The sequence below is a fragment of the Hippocampus zosterae genome, chromosome 4 (genome assembly GCF_025434085.1).
Source record: "Hippocampus zosterae strain Florida chromosome 4, ASM2543408v3, whole genome shotgun sequence".
Lineage (NCBI taxonomy): Eukaryota > Metazoa > Chordata > Actinopteri > Syngnathiformes > Syngnathidae > Hippocampus > Hippocampus zosterae.
In genome coordinates, this window is record NC_067454.1 from 23,454,599 (window position 1) to 23,472,126 (window position 17,528).

Genomic DNA, 17,528 nt, shown 5'->3' on the forward strand with positions numbered 1-17,528 from the left:
GTGAAAATGAAAATCATGCTTTTACGTCATCTTTTTTTACGGCTGCTTGCTTTGTTTTCTTCGGTCTGGGCTGCCAAAGGACAGTTACTCCCCATGGTGTAATGTTTTTGCCCCATCCACGGTCATTGTGGTAATGAAGCATGAGGTGAACAAGCGTTGGGACCACCCTCTCACCATCACCACCACAAACTCAACATTTTTACCAGAGTGTTACCAGTGCATGTCAAGTGTGACATTTTAGTCTTTATCCCTAACTCAAAGTGACTTCTCACACTTTCTGCCAGAATAAATTTAAAGACAAATCTAATAAACCACAGTTTTAATTAAAACCTGTGTGCGAGTATAACCACCAGAATGTGGTCTAAAGGAGGTGTCCCCAACATTTTTTGGGTGTGGCGGAAATAATACGACAAAATAATATGGTATGAGCTGCATGAAAACGGTGGTGTTTTCGAAATATAATAATAAACACAAGGAGCATCTAATCTGGCCGCAACACTCATATCGCGATGGTCATGTTTAATGCCTTCAAAATACGATACAATGCAAATTCACAGTGCATGAAAATGACGACTCACCACAGCCCCGAGCTTGATTTTCTGCAATCATACGCTCCCATCTCGTGGTAATAGGAGACAATGACACCTCAAGTGTGTGTTTTATCTCCAGTCTACTTCGTAATTTTGTTTTAGTCGCCGTTGCTGCAGAAAACCCCGCCTCACACAGGTAGCATGTCTGAAATAGCAACAGTGCTATTGTGGCGATCTCAGAATATTCGGCCATAACTTTAATCCAGTTGGTTCGAACGTACTTTTAAGGTCGCAGTCATTTGCGATCTCCAGCAGTTTTTTTACTCATTGTGTTTTTAGCGTAATTGGTCACGTGACGCAGAAGCGTGGCTTGATGTGTGTGAAGCGTGACACAGACGGATGTAACGGAGAATCCGGTAATTGTACAAAATAAAACATCTTTCAAATTCCGAAATAAATAAAACGGAAATAAGGCAAGTTCTTTCTGTGCGGCCTGGTACCAAAGGCCCTGCGGACTGGTACCGGTCTGCGGACCGGCGGTTGGGGACCCCTGGTCTAAAGAATGTTGCTGTATGTTGGACTACCATCTATTAGTATTATTTCTTTAATCACATACTGTAATTGTAAAAGACATTAGAGGATATGTAATGCAAAACTGACCAGAATAGCTTGACATAATACGATAATCACATGCTGTTAGATTAATCGGTTTTTCATATGGCTCTGAAATTAATCTTTAGCTCTCAGCCGGGCACAGAACATCAACATCCTGCTGAAAGGACCTCAAGTAATATATTTGTAACAAACCAACCACACAGTCGATTCAACCTGCTACAACTGTGACAGCTCCCCATAAAAGACACACTACTCTAATGTCATCACAGTCAATGGAACTACACAAGCATGGAGAGGCTCTGGTCCATTACTAATTATATTTTTCTTCAGAGAACTATTCAGCTCTGACCTCTGGAGGGGGGTGCGGGGGGAGAATAATAATATTTATAGTGTATGTCTCATGAAAGCTAAGAGCATTTAGGTATGCAAGGGCCTTCACGTCTGCCATTCTGTGACTTTTGGTTCATTTCTGCTATTGGCGATTTATTTGGCTGTAAGAATTTGACCAGAGGTTGCCTGGTTCAAATCCTGTTCTAGGCCAAAACGACGGAGTGATTGCGAGCCGAGAGATGCCAGTCTAATTCAGAAGCCTTGTCATTTGTGCCTTTAGCAGGACACAAAAAAAGCACACGGCCACAACGCTGTTACTTGTACATTTTATTAGTTGTTTGTGGTAAGGGAACTTTCATTAGCAAAGACCCTCTTGAGAAATAATTGTGTTTCTTTACTGTACCTGAACCGAAGCTGCTTGCACGGTTTACGTCATGCTAAACTTGTACCCTGAAATGAAAAAAATTATCTTATACCTGACATACTTTCTGTGCAGCAATGCTGCCTTGGTTAGTATCATCTGAGTCGTGGAGAATCAAAAGGGCATGCGTACATTTTGTGAAAAGACGTACACATCCGTGCACGTGATCAGTGCCTTTGTGCAACGCAGTGTATGGCTGCGTGCCAGACCCTGCCCCTTACCACATGACCCAACAACAATGACAGCGCTGCCAGTCTGTCTTTATAGCTTTGTCTTTCATATGTACATTGAAACAAACAGCAAAAGCAAGGGTGTGTGTTACTTCCCTGTTCAAGTAAGTAATTGTGGACATCTATTAAAAGGTTACAGTTGTTCAATAGTAAGGTCCGCAATTTAAATCATCAAAATTCAAACTTATCACAATATCAAACGTAACAGCCATGTCTGATATAAGCCATAAGATGTCAACATACCAGTACAGCCCAATTGACAAACAGTAGGTTGATCTGGGATGACTTGCAGCTGGTGTTCCTCCCCTCCCCTGTGACTTCGCAATAAGCCAAGCTATAGCACAAAGGCCTCCTTGGCTCTTACTCTTTATCACTTCTCCTCTCTCAATTGCTCAAGTAACGGAGGCAAAAGAAAACATTTTGTTTGTCTTGCAAACAGATGCACTCTTAAGAGACCGTACAAATTGGTTGGACAACAAACAGGCGAAAAACCTTATCGGTAACTGAGGGAAGATAAATGTCAGGTCCACCTGATGAATGACATCGCTACTGTTTCACAAACACAAATAATGTGAGAAGACTGCAGGCTTTCCTTGCTTTTTCTGCATAGAATAATAACATTCTGCTTTAAAATTTTGACCAACAGTAGATACAAATAAACTAAGTTTGTTCTTTCTTTGTGTTTGACTTGGGCTTGAGTCAGTTAGAACACAAAAGTTGTCTGGAAAAAAAACATTAAAAAATACAAATTAGGGAAAAAAAAGATGGTAATAGTAAATTGTAGAAAATGTGATGATGCAAAGATGTTGAGAGCGAGTAGTACAGAGCCCAATTGGGACTTTATTTTTACAAGCGCTTTTATTTTATTTTTTACAATTTATGTGATAAGCCAAACTAAACAAAAAAAAAGAACAGAGTAGTTTTGCTCTGTATTTTATTGTTTTTCCTTTTCTTAAACCTGTCAACGAATCACTGATGGTGTAGTGGTACACTTGCATGCCTGCCTTGTGTGCAAGCAACGTGGGATCGGTTCCCACTCAGTGACAGTGTGGATGTGGGTGTGAATGATTGTTCTTTTCTATATGTGCCCTGTGACTGACTGGCAACCAGTTCAAGGTGTAGTGCACCTTTTTACCCAAAGTCAGCTGGGAAAGGCTCTAGCACGCTCCTACGACCTGTTCAAGATCAGCGGTCTTCTGAAAATGGATGGATGGATGGATGGATGGATGGATGGATGGATGGATGGCTTTACCTACCAACAACCACAGAGAAGGTGACACCTATATTTTAAAAAAAGAGTAATTCAAACTGTCATCTGTATATTGCTTCATTCTATTTCAGAATTGATCAACATATTCAGATGAAATACAGTTGAAAGAGGCGTGAGCCTTGTTTTTATCATTCAGCGATATAACATTGAATATTAGATGTACGAATACTAATATAAAAGAGACTCTGGCACACAGTCACATCTCCATGCGTGCCCTGACGGTGTAGAGAATGTCGAGCTTGAGTGGCGAGGTTGCACTGAATTGGCATGACGGGTCACAATGCAGTTCCAATTTCAATCTCCTGCATGTTCACTTTCATCTCAGGTTGGGTGAGAATGACACCGCTTTAAGAGTCCCTTCAGCTTTCGTCACATTCACATCCACTTCTCGCTGTTTCTGATCAGGCTGTCTCTCCACAACCCATCACAAAACGGCAGCATGCTGTCCATCCAAAGGAAACCCTCCCTTCTCCAGTCCTCCCTCCCATTCTTCACTTATCCCTGTCCTAATGCTCTCTCCTTCTCCTTCCTACCCACACACTCATTCACTATTCATATTTTAGAGGACATTTGTGAGCATGGAAACAAGTGAGTGCATCGGCACCATTTTCGGCACAGAGGAAACCTACATTTTCTCGTCTCGCCTTGCTCTTCCTTATCTTACAAAGCCAGATTTTGGTTTTGGTTTACCACTGCTCATCTTTTTTTAGACTGAAAGCCATGTGCCACTCACTCCTACTCTCCCTCTGCCTCTTTCTCCATCTTTTTCTCCCACCGCCACCCACTCAATCCTTTTCACCTCCTTCCTCTCCATTTTCTCGTGTTTCAGGCGATGCATTAGTGTTTGCATGTGCCTGCTTGTGTATACGGATGCTTGCCAGTGCTGGGGTGCAAACGTGAACCGCCAACCTGTCTCTAGCGGTCAACCACAAACCATATGAAATCATGTGTATCTGGTCAGATGCTGAAAATGTGCCGACACAAGGACTGCAGCCACAGACTTTTATGCATTGAACATCATAAACAAACATAACATGTAATATAACTTCATTGAAAAGGAGCTAATTGTGACTTGGCTCCAAAACCACATGACTTTCTGCAAGGCCCATTGGGCAGGGTGGGGTCGCACACTTGCAACTCACATCCACAGAATGACACTGGACCACAGCTCATGCCATAGAGCTGTAGTCATCTGACATGGTATGACTTGCACTGTGAACTATGACAATGTTCTCACCTTTTATGCATGGCAATGCAAACAGATCCTTAAGAGATACTAACCACATAATTGAACCAGTGGATCCACAATTGAAAAACAAACATTAGCCCCAAAGAGTTTAATGTAATTTTTCCATCGTGTTAATCAATCAAGAAATTCTCAGTGCAGCCAGTAGATAACCGATCATTTATCCATCACTGTAACAACAGGAGTAGCTCTCACTGTGCAGTTATCTAATAGAGAAAAATCTACCGGTACATTTCCTTCCCCCCGATAAAAGACACCAACATAGCATGATGTTAATAACAGCGCCGTCACGTATTTGCGAGTATTTAAAATTCTTGAGTGAACTAAACCACTTATCAATGACAAATGTCAAGGGTTTTCAGGAAGATTAAGTTGTTGCTCCCCTTTGCGTACCAACACAAATATTAAACTGTTGTAAATCTTCGGATTGACCAACGAATCTGCGAGATCTGCAATAAATCCTCCCTCTCTCTTCCTGGATTACTTTGTATACATCTGTTACGTTCCTGACAAAATAGCAAAACAAAATAGCATGAATGGGATATTTCATGAATAAAATATACAAATACACCATGCGAACAAACCGAATGCTGCTGCTTTTACTTTTTTGCACCCTTTTCATTGGGGTGCCAGCCACAGTGGCACAACCTATATGGGAGAGCTTCACTCAATGCAAGCTGAAAGAGTTCTCTCTTTAGGGGCACTTGTCATGTTTAAAAGGAACCTTGATATTCACACTTCAATGGTCTTGCAATGAAAACTAACCAGAAAATCCATTTACAGGTTAATGGATAGTATACATGTACTCCTTTTCAAAAGTCAGCAAGATGGAGCAAAGCGAAGAGTTGTATCAGGGTATCAAAATAAAGAGTTAGTGACTTTCTTAAATATGCACCGTTTTTCCAAACAGAGACATATTTGTCGAGTCACCCTGGAGATGGCCACTTTCCTCAAGGGTTGAAGACTGTGGTTCCAGCATTGAACAAAGTGCACACACACTATTCAGACCTAAATGGCAGGGGAATAGCTTGAGAGCATCAGTCAGCTAAAGAATTGACACTTTTCTTCTTCATGTGTTCAAAGTCTATTCAGTATCTGAAATGGTCAACTTACAATGGAAAATTTGAATCCTGCCATTCTTCTCATCCGATGTTGGAAACTATCCTGCTGGAGGGCTATTTTTAAATGACAAAGTGGTTCATTGCGTTGTACATATCAGAGTTTGTATAAATGCAAACGGTTTGAGTTTGTGCATGTAACATTTAAGTGTGTTTCATGCACATCTAATTATAAAAGATTCTTGAGAGACACAAATACAAAACTGTGAATTTGTGCCCATTAGAAAATTAATAAGTAAATGAACAATCACGCTCTTAAAGTTCTTTCACGAATTACTGTGCACTGTGGTACACTAAAACCGGGGGGGTTTCAAACATGTGTCCGGTGGGCCAATTAAGGCACAAGGTATGCAATTTTGTGGCTTCACTCCTACTTGACAAAGTTTAGTGATCGTGTAGGCTGCATGATTTAGCAAATACACCATTTTGCTGAGTCATTGTGCAAATCTGTTCCCTGGGCAGCATGTACAGTATTTTAGCACTTACTGTATGGGCCATAGCTGAGACTTATGACAACCTCTGATGATTTTGTCAAAAGGTTAGCCAATAAAAATTGAATATGCTATGAAAATTGAATGTTAGACACTTGGTTGAAATGGGATTGTGAAGTGACACTATGAGGACGGAAAATATTTCAATTGAGCCAGCCCCAGTCATGTTTTTCTCAAAACCTGCAGAGAAGGGAAAGGTTGGCATAGGCAAGAGAAGCTCTTAAGAGCGGGTTTATTTTCTGAACTATTATTGATAGATTGAAAAGGTTGGATCTGTATCCTTTTTTTATTTTTGTCAAATATTTGATGCAGTCCAGCCGACCCCAGGTTTCGTGAGTTTAAGTCCCCTTCTATCAACAAAACAGTGACCCGTTAGTGGAGTGATCATTAAGATAGGTGTCATTCTCCAGGCCATGTTATACACAACAATTTTTAAGCGATGCGATTTTGTAACTGAGGGGAAGAATTCAGGCGCGAGTATCCGTGTGCGTGCGTGCGTGTCAGCATCCAACAAACACGTGTATGATCACAAGCAGTCGCGTTGCAGTGGTGAGACCATCCTGCGGGCCTTGCCAATTGAGATGCGGCCTACTAATGTGTCCTAAATAAATAGAAAAAAATAATATAAAAGATTGGTTATCCGACTGATAGGCCAAAGCGCTGACAGAAAAGGTGGATGACGGTTTATGTTGATTATATTGTATGATGTTGGTTTATGTGTTCGTCCGATAACCGCTACTTCTCACCTGAATTTTGACGCTGCCTTGCCACGAACCACTGCATCGGGTCTGCTTGCTCACCCATATCCCCCCCAACTGGAGACAAGCCTCGTTAGACTCGTTCTCTCCGACACCAACTCAAAGATGCCGGAGGAAGGGGAAAGTCAGCAAACGCCTCAGTGAAAGGTTTTATGACAACCGACCAGCTGTCAAGCGAGCTCATAGATGAATGCAACTGGAAACGTCAAATAATCGGGCCGAGGGCTCGGCAGCAGTCTTCAGTGTTGATTGTCAGAGCAACACGTTTTCGGCTGTGGCAGGTCACTCGCCGCGGCTCCTTTTCCGTGCTCCTTCAGCCCAGCTAGGAATGGTTGGGATAGAATCCACGGAACAAGACATTCGCAAAAGGATGAACCCGTGTCACGTTGTACTCAGTGGCGAGTAAGTGCTACCGGTCGTGGGACAACTCCCGAACCCCAGCAACGACAGCGGGCAAAATAAGGCAGCATTCCACGAGAAACGGGCGCTTCCCCCTGCCCATACATATCTACATTGAATTGCGTACTAGGATGCAATCCCCCTTCCGCGTTCCGCTGCGCATATCACGTATGGCGTTTTGATTACGCATACCTGACTGGGTTCTTATACGGAAGGCACTCGTGAAATATTGCAGAGAAAGGGCGCCACTGGTGGTTTGTGAATATCAAGAAGTCCGCTACTGCCCCAAAGATGAAACAGGTTGGGCAAGATATATAACGTACAAGAGAGCGCGCATTCACTCCAAGGAAATATTGGAACGTTGCTTTTTTTCGTCTCATAAACTTATTGATTTATAATTAAACGCTCTATCATAATCAAAAGAAACGCAGCCTCAATGACTTGATTTTGCAATCCAAGTCCGTGAGAACATTTCAACGCAGCGAAACATTCATGGACTGTATCATAAAGAAACTCGAAAATAAATCTCTTGACACATAACCCTCCTTCGGTGCGACGTAATTTGGGCGTGGATCCCTGTCAAGTCATAAATACAATACAATACAATAGAGTGTTATTTATAGAGCGCTTACACCACAGCTGCAGTTAGAACAAAGCGCTTTACAGAACAGTTAACATAAAATAAATTACGGTAATATAACACACAAGACATTGGCTCTCATGCAATCGTAAGCACTAAGCATTATGATTGGAAACACATTTCTTGGGATTGTGAAACATAGCAATTAGCAACCCAAAGCGGCAGTCGCGTTTTTTGGGTGGTCGGGAAAGGATATTGTGGTAATAAAAAAAAAACGGTCCGAAATCATGACCAGGTACCGAATATCGCCAGGTGACGATATTTGAAAGTTCGACAGCAAGAAGGGAAGAAAAATGCCATTAATTCCCAGAGATACCTGTACATCAGGCTCATTTGCACCGCGTCCACACACGGCAACACACATTTCCTGAGGAAAAGTGAGGTCTGCATAAACGTATTGGCTATTTCCAAATATACCGTCTGGATTCTCCAAAGGCCGCAATTTTGGGGGCATGACATAATTTCCGGCGCGACTCGACCACACCTGGTGTCCAAATTCACATTAAGCCTGTCCAATTTTAACAGTTTATGCAGCTTGTGGGGGCTAGCTAGACAAGGAGGAGCCTTTGAAGACCTTGCAGGACCCAGCCTGTGAATTGTTTTTTGGAGAATTTGGATAACTTGTGCGGTCGTTTTGTGCAGGAAGTGACGTCATACGGCGGAAAAATGCAGCCTTTGAATTTGGACACAGCGATTGTGAAGAACATTGCTGAATTGACTTCCCTTTTAAAGATGAAAGCATAGCAACCTCCGTGGTGTGCTGCACGTTATGTTCTGAAATTAAACTATTTTTATTGGAACACTCTTTCCAGTGATCTGGTACTACAAAGAAGATGGAAAGTTAATATATTTGCCCAGAAAATTTCACCATGGCAACAATTAATCGACGATGGTTGAAGCCCCTTCTGTCACTCCCCCCCACTCAGCTCCCAGCGAGCAAGGCGTTGCTATCAGCTGCTGCCGGCAAGAAGCTGTGGTCACCGGGATCCAAAAATCTCTCGACCCATTGGAACATTGACATCAATATGCTCATCCCTGTAGTTTGGGTTATATGCTTGTAATTATTATTATTTCATTGTTCAGATTTTTTTTCGTGTTTTCATATCCTCAATTTTGTTGCACCTGCTGCACCATACTGTGACAGTCCAAGCTTTTCATTCTATTTTTGTTCACTCTTTCTGTACCGCACTTTGTGACAGTTGTGGTTGTTTTTGAGGTCTCAAAACAAAGTTGGTCACGATTTGCCAGTCTAAACCAGGCCTATTCAGGAAAAACAGGACAATCCAAATCAGTTTGATCTCAGACCAGCCAGGCCAAATCAGACTAGACCAACCCAGTCCGGGCTAAATGGGCCCAAAATTGGCCAAACAAACCAAGCCACACCAAACTAGGCCAAACTAGGCTAAATGGGCCAATAAATAGGTAAGAGCAGGCTTATATTTTGCATTAACCGCGCCTTTCTGTTCTATTGCCATGCCTTCCCGTATCACGTGACAGGTGCATGAACATGCACAGCTCAGCTACTGGGATAATTTATCTCTTAAGTCTTACTATTTATATTCTGTATGAAGTGTGATATTTGTTTGAATAATATGCATTTCCTTAATGTTAATTTGATATTTCAGTGTATGTAATCCGACTTACTGTCTCAATTAAAAAAAAAATTAACTCAACACGATGAGCCTGTATCCTGTATTATGAACAAAGCACCTCGGGTGCTTTTGCCTCGGGTGGTGTCCGTCCCTCATTCATCTTGGGTCTTCTACCAGAGGCCAGGAAGCTTGAGGGTTCTGCGCAGTATTCTTGCTGTTCCCAGCACTGCACATTTCTGGACTGAGATGTCCGATGTTGTTCCCGGGATCTGTTGCAACCACTCATCTAGTTTGGGGGTCACTTCCCCGAGTGCTCCGACCACCACAGGCACGACTGTCACCTTTACCTTCCAGGCTCTCTCCAGCTCCTCTCTGAGCCCTTGGTATTTCTCGAGTTTCTCATGTTCCTTCTTCCTGATGTTTCCATCACTTGGAACCGCTACATCCACTACAACGGCTTTCCTCTGCCCTTTATCTATGATCACGATATCTGGTTGGTTCGCCATTACCATCTTGTCAGTCTGGATCTGGAAGTCCCACAGGATCTTCGCTCTGTTATTCTCCACCACCTTCTGAGGTGTTTCCCATTTTGACCTTGGGGTTTCCATACTCCGCACAGATATTTCGGTAGACTATGCCAGCCACCTGGTTATGGCGTTCCATGTAGGCTTTCCCTGCCAGCATCTTACACCCTGCAGTTATGTGTTGGATTGTCTCAGGTGCCTCTTTGCACAACCTACACTTTGGGTCTTGTCTGGTGTGGTATATCTGGGCCTCAATGGCTCTGGTGCTCAGGGCCTGCTCCTGAGCAGCCAGGATGAGTGCCTCTGTGCTATCCCTCAGGTCAGCCCTCTCTAGCTACTGATAGGACTTCTTGAGATCAGCCACTTCGGCTATGGTCCGGTGGTACTTCCCGTGTAGGGGCTTGTCCTCCCATGATGGTCCCTCTTCCAGCTCCTCATCCTCTGTTCCCCATTGTCTGAGACATTCTCTGAGTACGTCATCCGTTGGAGCCTTCTCCTTGATGTAATCATGGAAAGTGGCTCTCACACTTACTAGTCCCCGGCCTCCTTCCTTTCGGCTTGCCTACAGTCTCAGGGTGCTGGATTTGGGATGGAACCCTCCATGCATGGTTAGGAGCTTTCGGGTCCTAACGTCCGTGGTCTGAATCTCTTCCTTTGGCCACCTTATTATTCCTGCAGGGTATCTGATCACTGGCAGGGCATATCTGTTTATTGCCCGGGTCTTATTCTTGCCATTGAGCTGGCTTCTTAGGACTTGCCTCACTCGCTGGAGGTATTTGGCCGTAGCCGCTTTCCTTGTTGCCAGTTCGAGGTTGCCATTGGCTTGTGGTATACCGAGGTACTTGGAGCTGTCCTCAATGTCTGCTATTGTTCCTTCAGGGAGTGAGACCCCTTCAGTGCGGATTACCTTTCCTCTCTTAGTCACCATCCGACTACATTTCTCAAGCCCGAATGATTCCCGATGTCGCTGCTGTAGATCCTGGTTGTGTGGATCAGGGAATCTATGTCCCTTTCGCTCTTAGCATACAGCTTTATGTCATCCATGTAGAGGAGGTGACTAATTGTAGCTCAATTTCTGAGGTGGTATCCATAGCCTGTCTTGGTGATTACTTGGCTTAGGGGGTTCAGTCCTATGCAGAACAGCAGTGGGGAGAGTGCATCACCTTGGTATATGCCACATTTGATGGACACTTGGGTAAGTGGCTTGCCATTGGCTTCAAGTGTAGTTTTCCACATACTCATCGAGTTCGCACGAAGGCTCTTAGGGTCCTGTTCACCTTATACAACTCCAAGCATTCAGTGATCCATATATGTGGCATCGAGTCATAGGCTTTCTTGTAATCAATCCAGGCTGTGCACAGGTTGGTATGTCGGGACCTGTAGTCTTGTGCGACTGTTCTGTCAACCAGGAGCTGATGTTTGGCTCCTCTGGTATCTTTACCAATGCCCTTCTGTGCTTCGTTCATGTATTGATCCATGTGTCCACTTATCTTAGCCGCAATGATGCCTGACATGAGCTTCCATGTTGTGGAGAGACCGGTTATTGGCCGATAGTTGGATGGGACTGCACCCTTCGAGGGATCCTTCATGATCGGGATCGTTCGCCCTTCGGTTAGCCATTCTGGGTGAGTCCCATCCCTCAGCAGCTGGTTCATTTGTACTGCTAAGCGCTCATGGAGTGCTGTGAGTTTCTTTAGCCAGTAGGTGGGGACCATGTCCGGGACTGGTGCTGTCCAGTTCTTCATATCTGAGACTCTTTTCTGTGTGTCTGCCACTGTTATGGTAACTGGGTTCTGTTCAGGGAGGTTGCTGTGCTCCTCTCTCAGGGTCACCAGCCATTGTGCAATGCTGTTATGTGCAACCTCCTTCTCCCATATGCCTTTCCAGTACCTTTCAGTTTCCAGTCTTGGTGGGTCAGCTCTGTTGTTAGGACCCTGCCACTGAGCATACACTTTCGCAGGTTGTGTTGCGAACAGCCTGTTTATTCGTCTGGCCTCATTCTCTTTTGTGTACTGCTTTAGGCGGCTGGACAAGGCTTGGAGCCTTTGTTTGGCATTTTCGAGTGCTTCAGGTATGGTCATCTGGATGTACCTCTCGGGTATCGGCCTTTTCCTCACACCTCTCTGGGCCTCCGTCAATTGACTCACATCTTTCCGGGTCGCCTTGATCTTAGCCTCCAACCGTCTTTTCCATGGTGGGTAACGTATCTCATGGCTTCCATGGTTGCTCTTATAGCCAAGAGTCTCTAGGATCACTGATGCTGAAGCGTATATCAGCTCATTGGTTTCTGTGATTGTTACGGTAGGATCGCCCTCATTCATCGCTGCATTCACACTTTCTATGAGACTTTCAGATGGTACTTCACAAAGCCATTGTAATCGGTTTCTAGGTTGCCCATCTTTCATTCTCGCCATGATCTTAGCTTTCAGGTCAGTTGCTGCCTCGCTCAGCATTTCATTCATTGGGGCTGGCCACCCAATCTCATCATCTGCATTCATTGGGGCTTGCCTTCCAATCTCTGGTATGACCTCCTCCTCTGAACTGGCAGCCTATATTTATACATATATGTGTGTGTGTGTGTATATATTCATTCATTCATTCATCTTCCGAGCCGCTTGATCCTCACTAGGGTCGCGGGGGGTGCTGGAGCCTATCCCAGCTGTCTTCGGGCAGTAGGCGGGGGACCCCCTGAATCAGTTGCCAGCCAATCGCAGGGCACACAGAAACGAACAACCATTCGCACTCACACTCACACCTAGGGACAATTTAGAGTGTTCAATCAGCCTGCCACGCATGTTTTTGGAATGTGGGAGGAAACCGGAGCACCCGGAGAAAACCCACGCAGGCCCGGGGAGAACATGCAAACTCCACACAGGGAGGCCGGAGCTGGAATCGAACCCGGTACCTCTGCACTGTGAAGCCGACGTGCTAACCACTGGACTACCGGGCCGCCTGTGTGTATATATATATATATATATATATATATATATATATATATATATATATATACATATATATACATACATTATTTATGATAGAATTTTGAGATAAAAGTAAGAATTTTGCCAACTTGGTTTTTCTTCGTTGGCCCTAATTAATCAAATAAATACAGGCTATATTTTAATTAACTATATATATATATATATGACCGTCCGTGGCAAATTTGTACGGAAGAGGATGCGACAAAAGTGAGAATTTTGCCATTCTTGTTTTTTTTCTTATTTGGCCCTAATCCTCTTCCGTAGTTGTGCTATTAGTTTTGTGACAAAATATCGACTAAACATGTTCGTTTTTTATGTGAGGGTGTTGAGACAGCCCTCTAACCTGGGAATTGTTTTAAGGATGTCCATTCTTCATAAATCTGAATACCACCCACAATTTTGTAATGGTACTGCATACAAAAATTGTTGCAACTATTTATTTATTCGAATTACAACCAAAAGAGAGAATCAGTTCAAGAAAGTAGTCCCCTATCTTTTGTGCCAGATGGTACATCCCGGTTTTGCTTCCATTCTCCTCCCGTCTGGCTTCAGTGCCCTCCATCTCCCTGTGTTATGTCATTTTCTTATATTAAGGGCATTGTGATAGCCAGTGTCTGCTGTGCACCTTCCATCTTTCAGTTATTCTCGTAATTACTGTGAAGCAGCAGGAGAGGTACGTAATGCCCATTTTGTTTCATTAGAAAGAACTATATATTAAAATGTAGTTTTTGTAAAACATCTCCAATCTATTTGTAAGTGCAAGCTTCGTTCCTTTTCAGTTAGTGTATATTGATGTTTGTTCAATGAGCTCTTTGTAACTTTCACTGATAGCTAAGCAACCATGCCATATTTTTCATCTCTCTTTTGTCCTCCATATATAGGCCCTATGACTCATGAAGTTTGACACATTTAAAAAAAGGATCTGCATTGCATCTGAATTAGATTTCATCATAGTGCACCAAATAAATGTTCAGCCAGCGATGAGGAATAGGTTCTGCAGAGCTGCAGCAGTATTAACCAATGCGAGTTATCCTGGTAGCTATGGTTTTGAAAAGAAGGCAGTAGTGACAGAATTTGAATTCATAGCTGCTTTGACCAAAATGCTAACAATGTATTTCGCCTCATAATGTGCCTATCACGGGGATAGTTCTTCAAGGTCATATTTAATGCCCTCTTGCCACAGGGCTACCAATGCTTCACAGTGATTATGACTTTAAAGGTGATTTATATCTCTGTTTCCTCATTTGTCAGATATTATGTGAAGTCTGAGCCCACATTAGCGGGCGTTATCTACCTGTGTCTGTTTGCTATTTTTACTTAGTGAAGCATCATCAAGCTAGCAGCAGCACAGACAAGCCCACACTTCTGTCCCAGAATCCATGGAAGCCAAGGCTAAGTCAGCTCCTGCTCCCAAAGGGCCATCGAAAGCAGAGAAAAAGGAGCCAGCAGGCCCACGTAAAGCTGAACCTGCTCCTGCAACTCCAGAGCCAGAGATTCCTCCTCCCCAGGATGGGTCGGCAGAAGGTGATGCAGGTGATGGGGCTGCGGGCAGCTGCAGAGACTCTCTGGAGCACCTGAAACCTTTCCTCATTGGTGGTGCTGTAATTGCAGTTGGAGCCATTTTGCTCGGGGCGATGCTACTAGCAAGAAGAAATTAAAAAGATAATCTCTAAGATTTAACTCAATGTAAAATTGGTTCACAAATAATCATGGTTGAGATTGAAGATGGGGAGTTGCTTTATTTTTGGCTAGCTAACATAAATATAAATATAACAACTCAAAAACTGTATAAAGCTTTATTAAAAACATTTGCATGCCATTATAATTTACAATCTGTTAAAACGACACCATAATGCTGAACATACAAGACAAAATTCTTCAAGGTTGCGTTTATATCGGTTTTATATTATTTACTCAAACGTTGACAGAAACAAACAGTATTTGCACCATATATGACCCACGTTTCGAATCCCAAAGAGCTCCTGGAGTGAAAAGTGATATCATTCAATTATCATGGATTTGAGGGATTCCTTTTCTTTTATTTGAAAGTAAAAAGGTGATTTTGGATCATTTGACAAATGAGTAAGGTTCAATTCAGAATGCTGCGGTTCATGAACGGCATCTGGGAGAATATTTTCGTGACTGTGTACACAGCAGACTAGCGTTGAAATGTTATTTCTTGAAGTAGATTGTAGAATCAGAATGACTTTTACGTTACTATCAAATGATGTGACAAATCTATAGTCTTTCATGTATAAAACAACATCTGCAAATGTTCCACATCAATATGTCCACTTCTGATCATAAATACTTCATTGTAGACTGGCAGACCAGTCATTAGTGGTCTGATATCAAGTTCAATGCCTGCAATTGAATCAGGCTTCATTGCACTGTGCTTTGCTCCCTGTGTATTCCATCAAGTACAACCCTTGTTTGCGGTACCTTATTAATAACTAAGTATAGCTAGGCACATTTAAAGTGCTTATGTAAAGGAAGTGGATTAGTCAAGTAGTCATTATTTCATGTCTGCACACATTACACCCTGACATGTGTTCCCAGCATTGTCTATTCACACAGTAATGGCCCTGTTTAAAAAGAACTCACCACTTTTCTCTGGTTGCAAGTCAACATATTAGTCATAATAAATGTTGTATGTGTGTACATTGATGTATTCTGCACCCTTAACACGTCCAAACAATACAATGGCAAAACTGGAACTAACGTCACCTGACATTGTATAAATCAGTGTACCAAAAGAAGTATTCTTTTAAATAACTCAATAACAGCAGCGTATAAATGCAATAATTCAGGTAGCAGTCCTTAGTTAGCACATTATGTTGTGCTGTAGCAAGTTATTTCACATAAATGATGATGATGTAATAGGTCAAGTATGATGTTTAATCAAATGACAATGATGTTAGAGGTGATAGAAAGTATGTTTTTATGGTGGCTGTAATGATGGTTATGGTATATTTTTGATATATTAAAAAGCTGGGGTATGACCCCCTCCCCCTAATGTACACAAAGAATGTGGTTGTGATGCAACCTTTATTAAAGGCAGTGAACCAACTCCCAACTATTGTTTGTTTTCTCTGAGATTTATTGCAAAGCTTTATTCAAGATTGTTGCTTGTTTCTTTACCTTAAAGAGGAAGTAAGGACCAAAAATCTCTTGACAGTATGCTATTTAATGCTCTCATCAACATGGAATCATGAATCAGTTTTCTATGTGCCAAATGCAAATATTTACTGAAATAACAATTTCGATTTTCAACTTTACGTGAACAATTTTTCACTTGGTGCAGTTATTCACACATAATCTCTCACACAATATTACTGTCCATCAATAACGGTGAAAAAAATATCTTGTCACACAACAGCTGCTCTAACAGCTTTTTTTATGAAATCAAAACAGAGCAATATAACATTATAAAGTGCACATCTAAGGTACACTAGTACTCAGCCTATAGTGGATTTAAACCATGGTTGCATACTTCGTTTTTCTCAAGTTTGCTTTCAACACAGCAGTCTGTTTCTGTATGTTTGTTGAAGAATAACGAGACACCGGACACCAGTGTTCATTATGTGCCGCTGTATTCGAAACTGCCGGGCCGTACAAACAAGCACACGCACTTCCCCCGTGCTGCAGGGGCAAACCATTCTGGAAGGGGGGGGGGGGGGGGGTTCACTCCCTCTAACACAGTCAGGCTATGTTGATTGTGTTGGTCCTTCTTGCGCGGAAGTCTCTCTACGGTTTTGTGTAGACCTCATTTTGAATGACTACACTTGGTTCGATGACAACACTGGAGACGTTTTACTTTCGCTAGGTCGCTACCACCGTAGCGCACTGTCGCAGTCAGACGAACACAGAGAAGCTCCACCCGCTCTATTTATATGGACACAGACCACTGTAACCTTCCACACAAAATAGTTCCAAACAAGTAACAATCGCGTCAGTGGCATACATCGTATACCTGTATGATACAGAGAGAGAGAGAAGAACAGATTACTTTGGTCTTGTCAGTGGAGCAATATGGCAACTATTTAAAAGTAAACTTTCCATTCATAAACTCTTAGTATCCCTTTTAGGTGTCTTGCGCTGCCGTGGCTGGCAAAACAGACATGGGCGTGGACTTCTGCAGCGCCTTGTTGTTTTGTTCTGGTGTATTTATAGAGCAACGTAACATCCGCTTGTGAGGTGTGCGGCGTTAATCTCGCGAGAAAAAAAATTAATCCCGTTAAAATTAATGCCAATAAAAACGCGCTAAACTGACAGCTCTAATATATATATATATATATACAGGTATATATATATATATATATATATATATATATATAATTTGTCTATGGAATATGAAAAAAATGGTTTAAATGCAATTTAAAA

At 42.6% G+C, this 17,528-nt stretch overlaps 1 protein-coding gene and 1 long non-coding RNA gene across 6 annotated transcripts in view; one reads left to right on the forward strand and one right to left on the reverse strand.

Annotated features, from left to right (window-relative positions):
* Window positions 1–7,697, reverse strand: part of LOC127599258 (diacylglycerol lipase-alpha-like) — a 34,265-nt gene extending 26,568 nt beyond the window's left edge. For 2 of the 5 annotated variants that reach the window (XM_052063063.1, XM_052063061.1), the window contains exon 1: window positions 6,998–7,697. The gene's annotated coding sequence lies outside the window, so the exon portion shown is untranslated. Of the gene's footprint in view, window positions 1–2,369; window positions 2,604–6,997 lie in introns of those variants that run through there. The other 3 variants (XM_052063065.1, XM_052063064.1, XM_052063062.1) reach the window with 2 other exon arrangements.
* A 5,611-nt stretch (window positions 7,698–13,308) lies between these two features.
* On the forward strand, window positions 13,309–16,221 carry LOC127599432 (uncharacterized). Its single transcript, XR_007962101.1, has 2 exons — window positions 13,309–13,818; window positions 14,467–16,221. It is a non-coding gene; the product is annotated as an uncharacterized LOC127599432 (long non-coding RNA).
* The last annotated feature ends 1,307 nt before the right edge of the window (window positions 16,222–17,528 follow it).